The sequence below is a fragment of the Eschscholzia californica genome, unplaced genomic scaffold (genome assembly GCF_041429995.1).
Source record: "Eschscholzia californica isolate CP2 unplaced genomic scaffold, dmEscCali1.0.p SCAF_6, whole genome shotgun sequence".
Classification (NCBI taxonomy): Eukaryota; Viridiplantae; Streptophyta; class Magnoliopsida; order Ranunculales; family Papaveraceae; genus Eschscholzia; species Eschscholzia californica.
This window is the reverse complement of record NW_028238483.1, coordinates 6,272,722-6,279,496: the sequence shown is the minus strand read 5'-3', so window position 1 is coordinate 6,279,496 and position 6,775 is coordinate 6,272,722.

The window sequence follows — 6,775 nt, the reverse complement described above, 5'->3', positions numbered from 1 at the left end:
CGGTAATAGCTTGTTTGAAGGTGACCGGCTCGTCGTCTTCAACCGAGAGTGCATATTCAACCACATTTGCTTGCCCGTAATGCCTAAGAGGTTTGTTTGAACCTAACCTCTGTACCGGCTTATATAACCGTTTCGGCCTAGTGTGTACCGAAACATCCTGTTGTTGCTGTTGTAAAACTTGTGTACCTTCCCCTTGAACCTCCTCATGACCGGGTTCATCAATTTCCTCATCCTGAGTACTATCCTGATGCTCCACCTGATCATGATTCCTAGAAACCCGGTGGTCTTTGGCTTCTACTTCCACTACTTAAGCTTTAGTAGACCCAACATCACCACAACTAGGCACCGTAGCTTTCACCATAGCTACAATAGATGACTCATCAAACACCACATCTTTGCTGAATACAAACTTCTTGTCTTCCATACACCATAGTCGATAACCCTTGACTCCTGTAGCATATCCTAAGAAAATTGTCTTCTTTGCTCTATTATCAAGTTTGTTACCTTTAACATGGTAATAGGCCGTACAACCGAAAACCCTAAGTCTCCCGTAATCTTCATGTTCACCTGACCACACCTCGTAAGGTATGCCGCCATCTAAAGAAGAATGTGGAGACCTGTGCACAATATAACAAGCTATAGCAACAGATTCTGCCCACCATTCTACGCCTAATCCCGAATTGGAGCGCATACATCTAGCCTTTTCAAGTAGTGTACGGTTCAATCTCTCTGCGCCTTCATTCTGCTGAGGTGTGTTTACTACTGTCCAGTGCCTCACAATGCCTTCCTGATTACAAAACTCCTTGAATGCCCCATTCGTGTACTCGGTCCCATTATCCGATCTTAACGTCTTCCGCTTTCGACCAGTTTTGTTCTCAACCATTGCTTTCCACACCAGGAACGTGTTGAATACCTCATTCTTATGCTTCAGAAAATAAAGCCAGACAAATCTCGAATGATCATCAACGAATGTAACAAATACCTGGAACCACCCTTGGAAGGTAACTTTGCCGGTCCCCAGACATCGGTATGTACCTAGTCTAATACCTCTTTGCTCCTGTGCTTGCTTGTAGAGAACGTCACCCTGTGTGCCTTCCCGAACACACACAATGCTCACAAAACTCCATGCAAGGCTTCTTCATGTCCTTCAACAAGCCTTTCCCGCACATCAAAGATAGACCCTTTTCTGACATATGCCCAAGGCGCATATGCCAAAGCCTCGTACTAGCCGTTGGATCCCTTCCACTGATTCCTACTGCTACATGATGTGGCGTGAAAATGCCACAGTTAGGTCACTTAACTTTGATGAGTCAGTTCTTTTCGAGTTTTATTTTTAATTATTTATGTGTTTTTATAGCTAGGTAGTTTATTTGGGGTTTGGCGTGTAATTCGGAATAAAGAGAGTGAAATATCACATTTTCATCTTATGCGGCAAAAAGGAAGAAAAGAACACCAGGGGTATTTTGGTCATTTTGGTCAAAGTCAGAAGTCAAACAACAAGTGAAGTCAATGACGAGTCCGACAGTGAAAACGGAAGTCGATTCGGAGTTCAGACGGAGAAGTTGTGAATGAAAGAAGCCGAGGTTCGGTCTTGAAACAAGGATTCTATGAAGGCACCCCCCTTGGTTCTAAATGTAGAGACAAGATGAAGGCACTCCCTTGCTTTAGAAATAAGCCCAACCCAAGAGCCCAAAGAAGAAGAGAATAATAGAGATTTTATGGGCACCCTTTTTGGTCCAAGTCAAGAGTCTTTAATGATGGACAAAGTCAAGGATTTGAAGTAGTCTAAAGGGATCCTATTCTACTATTCATCTTCATCACCAAGCTACCAAGCAAGAGAGAAAAAAAGAGGCAAGAGGGTTTCTAGGGTTTGAGTTTTTTTTCGAGAGGTTGAAAGGGTTTGAAGAGAAGGGAAAAGAGAGAAGAGAAGCCGGCCAAGCTAGGCCGGCCAACACTAAGGCCGGCCAAGCTAGGCCGACCAACACTAAGGCCGGCCATAGCTTGGCCGGAAAAATCGCGGAAGCAGCTGCTGCAAGAACCAGCAGCCACTCGGGAAAGCTGCTGCTAGAGCGGGAGCGGCCAGGGACGTGCACAACAGCAGCTCCGGCACGGGCAGAGACGTCCACAGCAGCAGCTGCCGGCATGGGCTGAAGTCTTCACGGGACGCGTCTGCAGCCTTCACGGGATGCATCTGCAGCAGCACGGGCCGGAATCTCCATGCTCTCTTGGCCGGATTTCATGCTTTTTGGCCGGATTTGTTCTTATCTTTGGCCGGATTTTCAAGGGTTTTCCGGCTACCTTCTTGGCACGAAAACTTAGGGCTTTTACTCCCCTCACTAGTTGCTAGCTATCCCTTGTGTTTGATTTGGTTTTGGTGGTGAAATCTTAGAGAGAGAAACCTTGAGTTGAGCTTTAATGGTGGTGGGTTCTAAATGAAGAAGATGAGTCGAGTCGCTATGGGGAACCCAGAATTTGCTAAGGGGAGATCGGCTGCACCTTAAAGGCTCATTTTTTCGACGATCTTAGCCTCGAACCACATCGAAAAAGGGGGATTTTCTCATCATTTTCTTTCCATTTCTTATTCAATCACCATGATTAGCTAACTTTAGTGTGTCGTTTATTTGAGATGAAATGTGATGAATTCGAGATTATGTTTAATATGATTTGATGTTTTGATTATAAATTGATCTTCATTTATTTCGATTATCGTTTCGATCGTATTTTCATGTGTCTTGTCAAACACTTCGCGTAGTTAATAGACGAAACGAAGTATTCGATATCGATCGTAGTCTCAGTCATAATTTCATGTGTCTTGTCATGCACTTCACATAGTTAGGCGACTAGACAACACCCTCGATGACTCGGGTTTAATCGTTTAGGAAGTTTGTTTGACTAAGTATTATCTCCGGACATACGTAGTGCTCATGAACGTCCACCTTAGGAATCCGATGTGGTGGACTAACAACGAGTTCGGAGGAACAATAGGTGTCGAAGTCCGAGAATCCGATGTGGTGGACTAACAACTATGTACGGTCCAATCGAATGGATTGATGTAAATCTAGTCTCGATTCCTAAGGTGGACGTTTATAAGCACTACGTATGTCCGGAGATAATACTTAGTCAAACAAACTTCCTAAACGATTAAACCCGAGTCATCGAGGGTGTTGTCTAGTCGCCTAACTATGTGAAGTGCAGGACAAGACACATGAAATTATGACTTAGACTACGATCGATATCGAATACTTCGTTTCGTCTATTAACTATGCGAAGTGCTTGACAAGACACATGAAAATACGATCGAAACGATAATCGAAATAAATGAACATCAATTTATAATCAAAACATCAAATCATATTGAACATAATCTCGAATTCATCACATTTCATCTCATATAAACGACACACTAAAGTTAGCTAATCATGGTGATTGAATAAGAAATGGAAAGAAAATGATGAGAAAATCTCCCTTTTTCGATGTGGTTCGAGGCTAAGATCGTCGGAAAAAATAAGCCTTTAAGGTGCAGCCGATCTCCCCTTAGAAAATTTTGGGTTCCCCATAGAGACCTGACTCATCTTCTTCATTTAGAACCCACCACCATTAAAGCTCAACTCAAGGTTTATCTCTATAAGATTTCACCACCAAAACCAAATCAAACACAAGGGATAGCTAGCAACTAATGAGGGGAGTAAAAGCCCTAAGTTTTCGTGCTAAGAAGGTAGCCGGAAAACCCTTGAAAATCCGACCAAAGATAAGAACAAATCCGGCCAAAAAGCATGAAATCCGGCCAAGAGAGCATGGAGATTCCGGCCCGTGCTGCTGCAGATGCATCCCGTGAAGGCTGCAGACGCGTCCCGTGAAGACTTCAGCCTGTGCCGGAGCTGCTGCTGTGCACGTCTATGCCCGTGCCGGAGCTGCTGCTGTGCACGTCCCTGGCCGCTCCCGCTCTAGCAGCAGCTTTCCCGAGTGGCTGCTGGTTCTTGCAGCAGCTGCTTCCGCGATTTTTCCGGCCAAGCTATGGCCGGCCTTAGTGTCGGCCGGCCTTAGTATTGGCCGGCCTTAGTGTTGGCCGGCCTAGCTTGGCCGGCTCCTCTTCTCTCTTTTCCCTTCTCTTCAAACCCTTTCAACCTCTTGAACAAAAACTCAAACACTTGAAACCCTCTTGCCTCTTTTTTCTCTCTTGCTTGGTAGCTTGGTGATGAAGATGAACAGTAGAATAGGATCCCTTTAGACTACTTCAAACCCTTGACTTTGTCCATCATTAAAGACTCTTGACTTGGACCAAAAAGGATGCCTATAAAATCTCTATTATTCTCTTCTTCTTTGGGCTCTTGGGTTGGGCTTCTTTCTAAAACAGGGGAGTGCCTTCATCGTGTCTCTACATTTAGAACCAAGGGGGGTGCCTTCATAGAATCCTTGGTTCAAGACCGAACCTCGGCTTTTTTCATTCACAACTTCTCCGTTCGAACTCCGAATCGACTTCCGTTTTCACTGTCGGACTCGTCATTGACTTCACTTGTTGTTTGACTTCTGACTTTGACCAAAATGACCAAATACCCCTGGTGTTCTTTTATTCCTTTTTGCCGCATAAGATGAAAATGTGATAATTCGCTCTCTTTATTCCGAATTACACGCCAAACCCCAAATAAACTACCTAGCAATAAAAACACATAAATAATTAGAAATAAAACTCGAAAAGAACTGACTCATCAAAGTTAAGTGACCTAAATGTGGCATTTTCACGCCACATCACTACATCTCCAATAATTGTTGTCCCCAAAAGTTTGTAAATTACCGTAATGAGTACCTCTCATTACCACCAAAGAACCCTTAACGATTTTTATGGAGCCATTATCTATAATTATCTTACAGCCGTTCCGCTCTAATACACCAAGGGAAATTAGATTTTTCCGCAACTCGAGTATGTGTCTTACGTCCGTCAATGTTCTCACCACTCCATCCTGCATCTTGATACGTATTGTTCCGACTCCCACAGTTTTACATATACTATCATCACCCAGTATAACTGTACCACCATCTATACTCCTATAGGTAGTAAACCACTCCCTATTTGGACACATATGGTGTGACGCCCCTGAATCAAGCATCCACTTATCGGAGATCTTCTCAGACACCTCTGTCACCGAGAAACATTCGTCAGGGTCTTCTGACACATATCCCGCCTCTTGCATCTCTTGTTTCCCTTTCTAGTCTTCGTTCTTTTGCTTCAATTTTCTCTTTGGACAAACCGCTTTAAAGTGGCCAAGCTCACCACAACTAAAGCACGTTTTCTTGAAAGAGCCTCTAGATTTGGATCTAGATTTCCCGCCATTTCCCTTTCCCCTTTCATTATTCCTCCCCCTCGCTACAAACAACCCTTGTGCTTGATCCTTGTCTACTCCACCGGACGTCATACTGCTAGTAGCAAGCTTACGAAGGTCATCCGCTAATAACGAATTTCTCGTCTCTTCCATGCTTAGACTATCACCAACAAGCATCAAAGTTTGAACAAGGTTTTCATAGGATTTAGGCAATGAAAGTAACAATATGAGGGCTTGGTCCTCATCCTCAACCTTAACATCAATATCCTTCAAATCTGAGATAATCCTGTCAAACCTATTTACATATTCCTGAATAGAAGAACCCTCTTCCATTCTACATGTGAATAATTTGGATTTTAAGTAGACCCGATTCGTTAAAGTTTTCATCATGAAACTACTTTCTAACTTTAACCACACACTCGCCGCCGTTTTTTCTTCGTCTACTAGGAACGCCACGTCCCTCTCAAGACACAACATAATGGTAGCCCGTGCTTCGAGATCTAACTCCTCCCAATCCTCATCTGACATATCTCCTGGTTTTTTTCCCGTTAACGTCTTGTGTAATTTCTGCGAGATTAGCAAATTCTTCATCTGCATCCGCCAATAAGAAAAATCGTTTTTCCCATTGAACTTCTCTATCTCATATTTCCCTGATTTGACCGTACCACTTCTCGATCCCATCTTCTCTTCGTTCAATCTCAACAAGGCTCTGATACCAATTGTTTGTACTAAAAGTCGCGGAAGCTATCGAACCTATCCTAGAAATTGATCCGATTATGAAGATTAATCTAAAAGCCTTGCCAAAACTAAATATGCGAACAAAATTAACGAGGTTCTGCCTAAAGCCTACGTCCACGGGGCGAACAAGAAATCTTTATTGAAGTATAGATGAAGACGACTCACACAGCCCGCAAGTTCGTCCCGAGATTGTACCGTATAGAAATTAACCTTCTATACTAAATCTTCGACGACCGAGAAATTAAACACCGCTCAAAACTATGAATAAAATTTCTGTCACTTGCTCACACTCTCTAACTCTTGATTGAGTTGTTGCTGTGTTGTGTTGTTGTTGATGTAATACAAGCATCCAAACCCCCTTATTTATATATCATAGCCACCGACCTTAACAAGCCTTTGGTTTCTAAATATTTGGTGTCAATTGCATCCGACAATTCAAACCGCCAATGACCAAAAAACAAACCGCCTATGCCAATTGCAATAAACCGCCAATGACCATAAACAAACCGCCTATAGCCATAACACAAAACCGTCTACACCCCAAAACCGCCTCTCACAACTACTGAATCCTACACCAAGTTACACAGTCATTGTGCTTGATACGATCGAGTGTGTCTCAAATGATTGAACAAATTAAATAGGATCGAGTGTGTCTCAAATGATTGAACAAATTAAATAAGGGGATAAAGATAACAGATAGAGGCAACATACCCGGGTCA